This window comes from Vidua macroura, chromosome 1 (genome assembly GCF_024509145.1).
Source record: "Vidua macroura isolate BioBank_ID:100142 chromosome 1, ASM2450914v1, whole genome shotgun sequence".
Classification (NCBI taxonomy): Eukaryota; Metazoa; Chordata; class Aves; order Passeriformes; family Viduidae; genus Vidua; species Vidua macroura.
In genome coordinates this window covers 13,572,115-13,586,994 of record NC_071571.1, presented here as the reverse complement: position 1 = coordinate 13,586,994, position 14,880 = coordinate 13,572,115, and the positions used below count along the sequence as shown (strand labels likewise).

The 14,880-nt window shown below is 37.9% G+C and overlaps 1 protein-coding gene and 1 long non-coding RNA gene across 23 annotated transcripts in view; one reads left to right on the top strand and one right to left on the bottom strand.

The window, feature by feature from the left end:
- The window catches only part of PARD3 (par-3 family cell polarity regulator), a 443,499-nt gene that overhangs the window by 326,907 nt on the left and 101,712 nt on the right, over window positions 1–14,880 (bottom strand). The gene's annotated exons all lie outside the window — the stretch shown is intronic.
- Window positions 558–5,368, top strand: LOC128804849 (uncharacterized). Its single transcript, XR_008436212.1, has 3 exons — window positions 558–640; window positions 4,950–5,140; window positions 5,218–5,368. It is a non-coding gene; the product is annotated as an uncharacterized LOC128804849 (long non-coding RNA).

The following is a 14,880-nucleotide window of genomic DNA, read 5'->3' as shown; positions in this document are numbered from 1 at the left end:
TAAGATGGAACCTTATTTTTCTCCTTTCATATACTCCAGTCTCCTGACAGCAAAATTACAGACATTTTTGGCTTTAGCAAAACCATAGAAACACTAAAGTACTCAAGAAAAAATGTTAAAACAACGGAATTTCACCTCCAGGTCTGGGACACCTGGTGCTCTGTGAACCACTCCTTAGCCCACAAAAACAAATTATGAAAATCAAAAAGTGTTAATGTGCCAGAAAATGTTCAATGCCAGGAAGTCTGTATTTTCACTAGCACACTCCAAAGGTCTCTGCAAATCGAAGGAAGTGAAAAAATGTTCTAAATGGCTATGACAAAATGCTTGTATAGAAAGGCCTTGCAACTTTGTGTTTGTATCACCATGTTAAAAAAAAAATACTGTCTAGTTTTCTACTGACCAATGAATAACCTAACCTGGCAAATCCTGGCAGAACCCATTGCAGCTCAGCTTAGAAACGAAGATACCACAAACACAGTTCTATCTGCTCCTCAATAACTGGAACTGCTGTCACACTAGGGTAATTCCACAACTTTACCTCAGTACCAATGGGACACAGACATGGATTGCTGTGGACAGAACCCTAGGGGAGAGACTGAAACTACCAAGATACCTGTTTCATCTTTCTCTTGGACAGGTAGGTTCTAATATAAAATCATTTCATAGTATGTTTGCATCTCCACATATATGTCAAAATTATATTACTTAGCATTCAAAGGCAAGCCAATGCTTCATAGTGCCTGTAACTGGTTATTAATAGACTAAATGCCCATGCAAGTGACTTCAGAAATCTGTAAAACATACAACAGAAACCTACATTCTTCAACTGCAGTCCTACATTTTATTCAGCAGGGAAATCACCTTTCACATTCCTAAAACCACAATTTGAAAAACACTACATGCCCCAGTATGTCAGAAATTTGGTCCCTGCATTTCTTACCCTGTGAAACCATTTCTACCTTCAAGCTGCTCACAATGCTTGCAGAATTCAAATTTTATAAGATGCATACAAAATGCATCCCGAAAAAAGTACAGAAGAATTTGAGTCATTATCTCCAAATCAATATCTTTTATTCCCTGCTGATTTCAAGCAATGAACCCTTTAAGAAGCTTAACTAAAAGGTATTTGATTAAAAAATCATAAGGCCTCTATTAAGATCTGTGAGGAAAATTTAGGACATATTAACTAGACGAAAGCAAAGCATATCTCCAAGACAGTTCTTCAGAGTCCACATCCAGAAGAGGGATTGTGTAGAGAGATGAAAAATTTCCTAATATCATCATCACAATATGAACATCATATGAACAGGGGAAACAAAAACCCAAGATTTTTTTTCAGAAATTGCAGTAACATAGTTGAAGAAAGTATTTACCACCAGAGCTGATATGAGTATAAAATAAATTTAACTTATGAGAAACTTCTGCTGAAAATGATTACAGAATATTTTTTACTTATAATGTTATAATTAGCTGTTCAAAAATAATTCTTCACAAGATGCTGTTTCATACTTGGCATTATAGTGAAGCCCACAGTCTGCATAAATGATGTCATAGGCACAAAAAGCCCAAAGAAACTCTAATTTGGGCCTCAAGAAGACTTCCTAGGTCAGAATCAGCAAGCAGCAGTAACAGCTAAGCTGCTTTTAGAAATAAACCGTTCTGTTGGCCATATGTATGCAAAGATGGTTTTTATACATAAAATACAGTTAATATGTGCTCTAGATAACAAAGAGGCATCAGCACCAGCCCCAGTCTGCACACATGGCACTCCTGGGACACTCTCAGTATGAGTCTGAACAGTACTTTGGAAACAGACTGATTCAGAATGGTGGTAGTTTTTGTGAGTTGGAATGTATTGCTCTGGTTTCTCTTCAGAGCAGTAAGACACAAGTAAGTGAGGCATTTGTCTCAACAAGAACTGTACCACAGAGATGAAGACTGACTGAAGGACAGAATTATCCCAAATTGTAGCACTTTGCCTGAAAAATAAAATCCACTTTTTTCTAGTAATATGCCCTCACATAACTACAAAATGAATACCAGACAAAAAGCAAAGGGACAAGTTTGCCAAGACTGGCATCTCCCAAAGACCGTAACTGATTTGGAAACACTATACATCATTTTTCAGCAAAGTCACCGGTGAATGGCAGTTAAAACAACTGCCTTCCTGTTGCCGTCAGACACAAGACTTGGCTCATTTCTAGCTTGCCCTAATGAGCATCACATGTTTTACTTGAGCTGGCTGGGTTTCCACATTTGAATGCCAAGAAAACAATGACCAAACATCTCCCAGTTAAATCCCACGTAAAGCCGAGACAAGAATATTTATAGATAGGAGCTAATGCCAACATCAGGGCATATAGCCCAACAGCTCATGGATTGGGCCAATTTTTTATTTTACTTCATAGAATCATAAAGATTGGAAAAGACTTCCAAGATCAATGAGTCCAAACTTTGACTGAACACCATCTTGTCAACTAAACTAGCTCTAAATGTCACATCCAGTCATTTCTTGAACTTTTCCAGAGAAGTGACTCCACCACTCCCCTGGGCAGCCCATTCCAATTCTTTCAGTGAAAATATTCACCCTAATGTGAATTTTCAGGTCCAACCTGAACATTTCCTATTGCAGCTTGAAGCCATTTCCTCTTGTTCTGTTGCTGGTTGCCTGGGAGAAGAGTCCAACCCCCACCTGGCTACAACCTCCTTTCAAGGAATTGTAGAGTGGAAAGGTCACCACTGAGCTTCCTTTTCTCCAGGCTAAACACCTCCAGCTCCCTCAGCTGTTCCTATATGTCTTACTCTCCAGACCCTTCACCAGCTGTGTTGCCCTTCTCCAGACATGCTCCAGTATTTCAATGTCCTTCTTGTAGTGCAGGGTCCAAAGCTGGACACAGGACTCGAGGTGTGGCCTCACCAGAGCTGAGTACAGAGGGACAATCACTGGTCTGCTTCTGCTGATCACGCCATTTATTATACAAGCCAGAATGCCACTGGCCTTTTTGGCCACCTGGGCACACTGCTGGCTCGTGTTCGCCAGCTGCTGGCGAGCATCCCCAGGCCCTTTTCCACCAGGCAGCTTTCCAGCCACTCTTCGCCAAGCCTGTGGTGCTGCTTGGGGGAGGGCTGCTGTTACCAAGTGCAGGACTCAGCCCTTACATTGCCACGGTCCATAGAGAACACAGAAGGGCTGGCTGAACACTTTCCACCTTAAGTCTGAATTTTCTTCAATAGCTAAGTCTGAATCATGTCCCTCAAACTCCTTATAACAGATTATGGTCTTATATATTCTGAGACAAGACATTAACACCCATATACGAACAGATGTGTGAGTTTCAGCATTACTAGTTCTTTACTTTCAGAATCTCCCTAGAGAGCAAATGCATTAAGACTAAAAGTAAACTACTGTAATTTAAAGAGAAAACAAACTTTTTAATATTTCAAGAAATACAAGTCCAGTATTCTCAGTAATGTTTAGGAGAAATAAAAACAACTGCAGGTGAGAAAAAATAAATCCAAGAAAAACATACCAAGCAAAATTCCCTGCTGTTTCTTCTAACTCCTTTGAGCTCTCCATGGCAGCTCAAAAGTTCTCCTCTGTCACACTGACAGAGACAAATGTGAACCCACAGCCTCCACAGGCTGCCCTTGCTTTGCTCCCTGTAACCTTGCAGGCCAGGCACCACCCTTCCACCCCACAGATGGCAATAGCTGGACTCCTCACGGCATTAACGTGTCAGAGATATGGGCAAGAAGGGTCTGCAAAGGTAACTACAAAACACCAGAAAGTTTTTGTTGGGGAGATGCAGCAATATTATTTCTTGCCTTCAGTTATCAAGGCTATGTGTTAAAAGAGCTTCTAGATAACAAAGCCCACTACTGCTGCAAGCAGCAACAAGCTACACAAGACATGTCTCATATTTCCATTCTGGTGAGAATATTAGCTTTTCAGAACCCAAGGTTCAGCTCAAAATCTGTAATAATTCCCTCTTGAGAAGACTCACCCATACAAATTGTGACTCACACAAGAGAGTAAGCACAAACTTCCAATCTATGTTGGCACAAAGAATTTTACGTGCCCAGAAAATTCACCTAAGTTCAATAGGACACCTGGCAGAGGTAGCTCCTGGCATGCAAAAAAGGTCAGCAGAGCTGGGCCCTGTGCTTCATATGGCATAGCAACATATCAATCAGATTAAAAGGTTACTTTTCCTACATGTCTTTCATGTAACATCTGTGTGGAAGTATTTCCTCCAAGAGCTACATTATCAGTGCAAAGTGCATGTGGAGGAGCAAGACATCAATGAGAATTTTGCTTGGGAGGGGATATTCTGTTAACCAGAAGACAGAAAAGCAGATTACAAATCACAGAGCTGTCAGAGTATAAGCAAACCTATTCCATTCACAATGGCTCATGTAGCTATATGGAATGCACAGGCTCTCATAATCTCTTAGTTATAAATTAAATTGGCTTATTTCTCCTTTTTTTCTAATGAATATGGGAACTGTATGTGCTTAAAGGATAGTAGGTTACATTTATTATGCAAAATACTTAAAATAGATCTTAATCTCATTTTTAAGACGGCATATTTTCAAAGCACAGGTTAAGCAAGGGGCAAAAATTTAGGTGCATTTTTTAGAAGAATGATCATAGAACAGCAACCATGCGGAACTAAAATGTTTTATGCATTCATTTTTGGGACCCTTAAGTTAGGCAAAAAAAAAAAGAAAACTGAAGAAATATCACAAAATGTTAAAAGATTTCAAGGCCTTAGTTATCTTTCTGAGATGACAGTCCTGCTGGTTCCTCTTTTTAACCTACTTGAAAATGCTAATTTGTATTCTACATAGAATAGAACATAACTTCTCAAAAGATCTCAAAAAACTTCATGAAGTAAGGCATAGTGGCTTTTATTTAGTTCTTTAATCTTTTTCCAAAACAAAAGGTTTACAGTCAGACTGCCTGATCACTCAACAACCTTCCCTCAGCCAACAGTTTTCACTAATCCAGATGAACAAAACCCTTCCAAGTCCAAACTGTGTCAGATCTACACCAAAGCCCAAAGAGAAATGCATCAGTATTTGGCACCCATGGCATGCACACGTATGGTATCAATCAAGCACTGCTAGAATGAAGGTAAATACCACCAAACTTTACAAAAAGCCTTTGGTTTTTGTTCTTCTCCCTGATCTTTCTGCATTATTTTAATAAAGAAACAGGGCTACAGATACCCTTAATGTGTGCTCAGTGAACTGGAAGGTCACATCCTGCAAAACAACACAGACGCTCTGAGATGCCGGGACAGCCACTTACTTATCCCTCAAACAAAGAGTCGCATATTTTTATCTTGATTGCTCATCTACAGAGGAGAAGTTGCTTTCTTCTACTAACTTCAAAGAGATATAAATTTTCCATATTTTTCATTTAAGCATAGTTCAGAGAACCTACACTAAGGTAGGAAAAAGCAAGTAAAATACAAAACTGCTAGCGTGTAAGATGTAGGCTATTTATTTCTGTCATACTGGCACAGTACACTGGGATAGCACCAGAATATACATAGACATATATATATATATATATATACACACATATATATATGTATCATCATATTCTTATCCAATCTGAAAACATTTCTGAAACTAGTTGTAAATTGTCTCTACAGTACTTTTAGTATGAATCACTGCCCTGATCAGTTTTTAAAACTCAGAACTCTCCTTGTTATTTAACAGAAGCAAAAACATGCAACCTAAAGATGTATTATTCTTCCTGAATTATTAAAATATTTTCAGCTCTAGAGAAATATGTCTGCATTGCACTGATACAGTTAACTTCTCTGTACATGGCAATGGTAGCACTGGTGCCTACTTGGGGATGAGGGAAGGGAGAAAAAGCTGGAAGCTGAAGATCTTGCAGACAGCATCTCAGAGCTTTTAACATGTATAAATCAACGAGGTTAATGGGATCCTATTACCATTCATTTCATTTTATTTGCAATGGCTTTAGATCAAGATAGAATCTGCAACCCACCTAACTAAATCTATACAGTGCTTCCCAAACAGGCCATGAATATATCCCTGCTCACTGAAACTGATTCCCTACACACACACACTCACATGCCCACACAGCACAGAGTCAGGATACCTCAATATGGAGAGTATATATAGAACACAAACCATGCCTGCATTACACACTGCCAGCTTCCCACCTGCTCTAAAGCGTGCATTTAATTCCTTAAAGTGACTAAGCTGTCTTTGCCATTTGAGACACTTCTTCTCTTTCAGCATTTTTCTCTACCATTACATGGAATTTTCTGACAAGGCTTCTGGGAGAGGACTGCAGACTGACCTCCCATGGAGCACCTACTCCAACTCAGTAATTAAAAATTTAAATAACATGTTTTTACATCCATTTCCAACTTACTCTAATTTACACTTTACGGTAGTTATCAAATGGACAAACACCTTGATCCAATTACACAGCAACAGAAAAAGAAAAGGCTGAACAATTATTATTCCCAGCAGCTTCATTTGGGCAGTAACCTCACAGTATTTAACAGATAAGCCTTGGCACAATATACTTGACATTTACATTTTCAAATGTATGTTCTATCCAACCTCCCTCAACATATTGGTTTAATTAAGATATAGGACATTACTGTTCAGAATCACTTCACTAAAAAGGCATATGTTGAATAGTCCAATAACCAGTATAATATAATTGAGCTCTGTCACCTGGAAAACCATTGCTTAACTAGAAGAAAAATCAATATTCCCTTTTCTCACAATGCTTTCCATTTCATTCTGAAATCAAAGCTGCACCAGAAATGCATACTGAACACAGTCAGCAGTTCCAGAGGAACATAAAGAATAGACTCAGATTTACACATGATTTTAGAGCAAGGGGTTTATTGATAATAATTCAACATCTAACATGGCATTTAATCAAGATTTAAACTATTTATCTCTCCCAGTGAACAAAGACAGAAGTTACTGAAAGCTATTATCAATATGAAGAAAAAGCAACACTGATACCCATTAAGCACAAAGAAAGGCAATGACAAAAATGAAGAGAAACTAAAGGTCAGCCTTATAGGACGGAAATCAAAATGCAGAACATGCAAACCAATAATTCCTGGTGCTTTAGGTGCTGAAACAATGCTCTGCAGAAAGTGGCTCAATTCACAGGGTCATATTATAACCATAAATCTTTCTTATAACGAAAAATGCATACAGGGGAAAAATGTGCAAGTTACTATTCCTTTCTGTATGTCAAAGAAATTTTCAGTAAATTTTAGCCCTGTCCTAAACAAGTAGGATAAAAAAAAAAAAAAAAAAATCACTAACTTTGAGAAAAACAGCAACAATGCATTGCTGTTGAAATGAAAAACAATTCATTTACCTCAAAAAAAAAAAAAAAGAGTAAAATGTCACAAAACACAAAGTGAATTAAATAACTCTTTGGCAATGAAGGATGTATGTGTTTTGCATAGAGGCAGAGGCCTTTATTTTAATAAAAGCTCCCAAATACCAGCAAAACACAAGCCACTTTCAATTGATATATCGACTGATAATGATACCAAATTAGCCCAGTTAAACAAGCTCAAATTGTGAACTAACTTGGCATTACAGAAAATGAAAAATAAAGATAGTCTTGCTGTACATTTGATAATGGGAGGTTCTCTAGCACAAATACAAGAATTGGGGGCTCAAGACAATTACTATCTCTGCCTAACAAAGTACAGCCACTTCGATTTAAACATTATAATGCTGCCTTCCAGTTTTAAAATTTATTTAAGACCTTAAAATCTTTCCACCTTACATATGGCTTCTCTTGACTTATACCCTTTAGCAAGAGAGAGAGTTTCTGTACACCTATTTCCTACTGCAGTGTGTTTGAGCTCTCACCAATTGATCCTTCTCGTTCCTGAAACACACATAACTCTCCCCCATGTACCATCTCCTACCCACCTTCCACAGGAATTCACAGAAATGATTACTCTAAAAATTCCTACCCTCTGATTTTAGTACAAGGAAAAGCCCCCTAATTATCTTCACTAAACACATTGAGAAGGCAGAATTAGAATTAAATGTTGCCTTTGCTATATGTGAGCATTCTAGTCATGAGAAGCTACAAACATACATCTACAACTACGTCTTAACTTTCTGAAACTCAGACCAAGAAGAACCAAATGGATAACAAAATCTTGTTCAGGTATATTAAAAATTCTCCTGCAACTTCATTATCAACCACTGTCATACCAAAAACTGAATTCTGCACCTGGTATTCAGCATCTTAGAGGGATTGGTTGTTTATTTGGTTTTACTTGGGGTTTTTGTTGTTGCTTTTTTGCTGGGGTGTTTCTGGGGTTTTTGAGAGTCAGGTTTTTTGGGAGATCAAAAGAGGTGAAAAAGATACCTACCCTAGAGCTATGAAATATTAATTCAAATAATCATTAGGGTGAGTAAAGGGAGGTGAGAACAGCTTTACCTGGATCTTCACTAACAAATAAACAAGAAGAGTCTGTAGTAACAGCCAACTCCATTTTCATCAATACAGCATGTCAATCCCATCCTGCCCCTATCACCCAAACAATCAAGCTGCAATACAGGACCTCATAATCTGGTGTCAAATGCTCTAAAATGATGCAAACAGCTCATAGCAAACAATGCAAAAAGACACACACTGCACTGCAGCCTGAAGGCAGCAGGCAGAGGCTTGGGCACACTTGCTCTTACAAAATGCTGGTGACTCCTACAGTAAGGAAATGGCAGGACTCATCACAAAGCCAGGAGAAAGAAACAGAGACAAACTCAGAAGAAAATGAGAGCATATTCAACTTGCTTCCCTCTCAATTTTACTCGAGAATATTTTTGGCTTTGCTTCCTCACGCCTTTGCCTTACCTGATCTACAGACTCTCCCCTGAGAATTCCTCTTACTAATACATGTAGGAGGTTTTGTATTTTCTGCTGGGATCTCATTCAGAGCACAACTTTGCAGTGAAGTTGCATTACCAACTACTGACATGGATGGCTTTAATTCTGGATTGTTTCCATGCACAGTCTGAACAACCTGAAGAGTGTAATGAAGAATGCACATTTTACTTTGCCACAGAAATAGATTCATCCATTCTAACACATCAGTACACCTTACCTGCTCTCCTGAAAACTCATCTCCATGGTGTTACTTTCAGGAAAGATTTGGCTCCTTACCATTGCCAAGTTACCTGTCTGACTTTAGGTAGTGTTTTGACTTTGCAGCATTATATGCATGTATTTTCAAAATAATATTTCCTAATAAAAAACTACAGGACTGAAAATTGCCCAGATATAATTGCCCAGATACCTCATCCGTAGCTGTGTTCAAACATACAGCCACCTGCTGCATCAACAGAAAGGCAGGAAACCAACTGCACTGACTAGGAAATCAATGCAGAGTCAAATTAAAAATAATATAACAAAGTTATACAATACAAAGTAGAGTTCAACAAAAAAAATATAAAAGGGATTGTGACAGGACAATGTGGGGAAAAGACAGAAGTGTAAAAAGACAAAGACCGTAGTTCTGGGTTCTTGTTTTCTTGTGACCCACACCTGATCTAAAGAGAAGCTATAGGAGACAATGGTGGCACCATAAAGTACTAGAGATACTTCCTCCTTAACATTATACTATGTTCATAATAAATTAAAGAAAAGAAAGTTTGCCAAATATTTTCCTGTAACTCCAAAGGATGTAGTCATAATAAATTGCTGGTTTGTTTTGGGGGTTGTATTGGGTATATTACTAGAGTCTATGATTTATATGAAAAGTCAGACTCAATTACCTTTAAGCATGCAAAAATTTCAGAAAAGGATGCAGCTTAAAAACATCTAAGTCTATGGGCATCAGAATAATTCAATTATTAGCAACACATAACATGCTTTAATAAATTACGTAACTTCATTCTGATTTTTATTAAAATCTTAAGTGAAAACTGAACTGAGAATTAAATTATTTCCTGCTTATTCACACTTGCCATTTTATTGGTTTGTTACTACATCGGCACCACTATAGTTATACTATTAATTTTCTGTTGTGTTACTGTATGAACTATCCACAAGAATTTTATAGCTTTACAGAAGCACTGCTGTGCAACTTTTATCCTGATTTCTTGCTCTTGAGATGTAAAGAGGATCAGTTCAGCACAAAGTAAGGAAAATAAAGCAGAGTCCCGTGTCAACAACCTCCCGATACAACTTGTGTGTTAAAGAGAGAGGTAGGAGCTCAGTGATACAAAAATTTTAAGTCCCCTGAAAATACACTAAAGTCTATTCCAGAGTCACAGGAGGAAATATATGCATTTTCAGCATATTTAATAAGTGTAGTAATTGAAATGCTTAGAAGTTAGAGTGATTAAAAGCTACATTTATCTTTTCCAGCACATTAGTGTACAATTACAGCTGGTCTAAAAATAGGCAAAGTTACTCAGAGCTGAAAAGATCAAAAATTGTATAACTTGAGCGACTTGGTTTATTTTTAGTCCAGTCTTAAAAAGATCAAGAGTTCCACGAGATTAGGGAAAAATGTAATTGCTGTTGGTAGTCAAGCAGACATATTTTCTTGAACTGAAGACTAAAGCTGAGAACTTACAAAAAATTGTTATAAATAGATCATGAAATAATCTCCAATTTATGCAACTTGTCAATAAAAGACAAGTTGATTAACTCAGCCAAGAATAGTAACACTTTCTTTCTGGAAGTCATGCAAGCAAATTAGAACTGTCATACTTTGAAATGACTGTTTTAAAAAAAGTCGATAGTGTACATTTTCTCACAGTATCTAATAAAACAAAATGTCTGTTTATCTATATTTAAGCATACTACAGATGAAACAAACTTGCAATGAATTAACATAATCTGCAGAAAAACTCAATTTTCTGCCCTGCATGTGCAGGTGAATACACAGAACAGATTGATATCTCCCATTGCGAGTGTGGCTCAGTGTTTCTAAGCAACCTTGCTCCATCATCTTCTGTGACAAAAACAAGTGAAGAGTTTGAACTGCAGTCTGATAGAGATGTGAATACTAATGACTAACCAAAAAAATAAAAATCTCATCTCTCATTGAATTCTAAACAGAACAAAAAGAAGCCACAATTACAAAAATACTTATTAAACTGAAAATTCAAACAATTAAATAAAATTGTGTCTTCAGTAATTATCTAAGAAACGAGAATTAAGATTTCAAACAACCAAATCAGGTAATTATTTCTTTCATATGTAGCACATAATATCCATGAACATATACATTCTCAAAATCTGCAATCACACAACTAGAGATGGCAACATTTTCTGGACACAGAATTTATTTTAATCCTGTTACCACTTCTGAAAAGCCAACTCATATCAGCAGGAAATTAGCTGCTCTGACCTCACCAGCCAGGTTCATCATGCACCATCACACAATAGTATTGAAAATGCAAATGCTGAAAGTAGCACACTGCTATTGTGCCCCAAAAAGTAGCTTGAAGTTTCATAATTGTTACTCATTTTCAGAAACTGCATTCTGACAGACTTGCAGGAACTACAAGAGAAACAGGTCAGAAATTTGCCTACTATTCCTTGCTCATCCACTCTGAATTTTGTCTAATACATAAGAAATATGTAAGGGGGGAGGAAAACTCCATGTGTCTTTTTGCAGTCACTGGGGGGATGGGAGGAAAATGCACATACCAATTCTCAGTAAAACTACGCAATTAGCAATTCAACAAAACAAAACCCTATTCTTTAGAAGAGCAGTAATTATACTGCTTAAGGCACTAAAAAATGTCTCACAAGAAAATGAACATTTTTCCAGAAAATAAAGCAAGCTTTGACAGTTTCCTGCTTACTAGAAATCAGAAGAAAAATCTGACTACTGTCATACCTTCTCAGCCTAAAACAGATGTATCAGTTACTAATATTTTACCTTTAAAGGACTAAATCTCTGTGTTTGACTTTACCTAAGTCACAGGCTCCACTCTACTACTGTAATTTGTCCAGAACAAAATGAAAACAAACTACACACCACTAGTAGTTTCAGCACTTTCTGAAAAGGAATTTGAAATCTTACTGCCAAATACAGAAAGCAAGAAGAGCAAGAGTTAAGGACACATAATTTTCATTCTTATGCCAGAACACCACGGTGCTGTTGCAGTTCAATTATTGAGCGATGCCTCTGCCCGAGTTATGGCGCAAACAAGACCAAAAGCCACAGTACAGCTTCTATTTAACAGTAAATGTGAGGCAGAGGGACAGAAAGGAATAGCAAAGTGAGGGGAAGGGGGCAAAGGGGGTACCAGAAGGGGAGAAAAAGAAAGGAGAGCAAGAGAGACAGATTAAGCAGAAAGATACAACCACCCATCATGGATCCAGCAGCATCCAGCTGGTCCTTCTTCCACCCTGTGCTTCTCAGTGGTGGCAGTCCCAGAGCTGTTCTTCCATGGGTACCACCCTTATACAGTCCAAGTTCCAGGTATCCACGGAGTGTAGATGCCACTGCCATTCCTTGGAGTGACGGGTGTATAAGCAGTTGCTTCCTTTCCCAGTTTGCCACAGTGGGGAATTTTTGTCCAGATGCATTAACCAGGATGTGCAAACCAAACCTCACCTCTTGTCCGGCTTGGAATTAGCTCCTTTCTGTTGCAAATTCCTCTCTTCTGTGCTTATCTCACAGCAAGCTCCTTCTTGTGGCCTTTACAGTGTTGGAGGCAATTGTGATCTTTAATTCTCTGACAGGTGTCCACAGGGTTGACCAGAGCTGACAAGGTGCAAGAACTACTCAGCGAATCAGTGCTACACCTTCCCCTACAAGGACTGGACAGCTGCTTGCAGTTCTCAAGTTTTTGACAGAATACTCTGAGTTGGGACTCACAAGGAATGTCAAGCATATCATACATTTAACTATTTGTACTGGCTGATCTCAAGAAGAGGGGAGAAGGGGAGATCTATATGAAGTTACTTAGTTATAAATGCTAATAACATTTATTAAGAAATTAAGTTTTTTTTTTTCCCCCACAACCTTTCTTAAGTATTTTCTGCTTAACTTGATGATGTTAATGTCTCCATGTTAACCTTGCAGACTGAGCCTTTGAGCCTGGCTGCATCTCAGGCACTCTCAGGCAATGCACCAAACACAAGAAGCAGGAAATTTGATGAAATCACAGATGTTGTGCTACAGCTTTTTTAGAGGCTTTGCTTCTGCTCAACTGACATTTTAAGAGACAGGATTTAAGGACAGTCACAAAGTACCCAAAAATGGATTTTGCATACACAAGATTTGCCCATGGCCTGAAAATTCAGTCTACTGTATTATACAAACACACAAGATACAGTCCTAATACTGTCAAGATGCTTTTTTGGAACAACTAATAGATTTTTGTCAGTATATTTTCTACAGCAATATGTAAGACAACAAAGCATTCTGCTGATGCAACATAATTTCAAATGTATGGTAAACTGAAATGGGAAGCTCTGGAAGAAACATATATATGTAGATCTATATTTATATATATACAATTGCACTAACAAAATTACATATCAAAGACTTACATTAAAAAAATCTTCCTTCCATCACAGTATCACTAAAGCGCATATCAAAATACTGTCAAAATGCTTTAAAAGAGCACAAGGCATAAATATCAGCAATTTATGAAAAAGTTCCTTTACAGTTATTAGTTTTATGCAACATTACCTAGAGATTGATATATAAGTTATCATATTGATCTGCTCTCCAAAATTGAAAGCAACACAGACTAGAGAGAGAGGATGCACAATGAATTCATAAACTATGAAATTGCAATCTCACTACCATTTTGCTTTCCCCATACTACACAGGATTGTTCTGATAGCAATAGGGACTCTAGCCAAGGAGCCATAAACCTGGCACTAAGGTTGCAGTCAGGTTTTCTGGGATATAAATGTGAAAGAACAAACTAGTGGCTGACTTCTGAAACACTTCTTTTCCCATAAAACATCTCATGAAGCTGTCTAGAAGAGAAAACTTTGCTAATAAAATTATAAATCACCCTTTTGGTTCCAACAGGGGTCACTCGAAAGGTTCTCCACATCTCTCAGAAGAGACTTACTTCCACAGAAACTGTTATCTTTGACAAAGTGCTGTTAAGATGCATCACCAAAACAAGCTAGTCAGGATTTGAAGTGATAGATAACTTTTATTAGACTACCCCGTTGTTAATAATAACAACAATAATAATAATGATGCTTTAGTGCAGATAAATCCTTCCTCAAGTGTGAAGCAAAACCCAGCTTTTAATAGAATATAGAAAATTGCATAAGTATAAATAATCCTCACTTCTCATTTTTAATTTCTGTGTAGAATAAAGTAGGGATTTTTTTTCCATTAGGTAAATTTCATTTCGTAATACTTCATTAGTCCAAATAATGAACAGATCACGCAAGAGTACACACGAAAGCTTTAAAAACTACAGAAACTTTTCCACAAGGGTTTTTTACTTTTCCACACTGAGTTCAAGAAGCGTTTGGACAATACTCTCAGGCACGTGGGGATGGGGCTCTGCAGGGCCAGGAGTTCGACTATGATTCTTGAGGGTCCCTTCCAACTGAGCATCTTCTGTGACTGGGAACACAACCTGGGATCCCTCCCTGCTTCCACAGAACCTTACACTGAGGCAGGAAGTCATCCTCCACCCCAACCATTTCACATCTCTTTGGTGAGGTGCAACTGTCCTTCTCTCCACAATTTGCAGAGCTCTTGGGCATAATTACCCCTGATTGGAAAAATGAAACCACATGGCAGTCCTGTCTCTCCCTGCTCTGCTGTGCCTCACTGTAGATGGCAAGCAAGATAGGATTAACCAAAGAGGCTCAACTATGTCTTG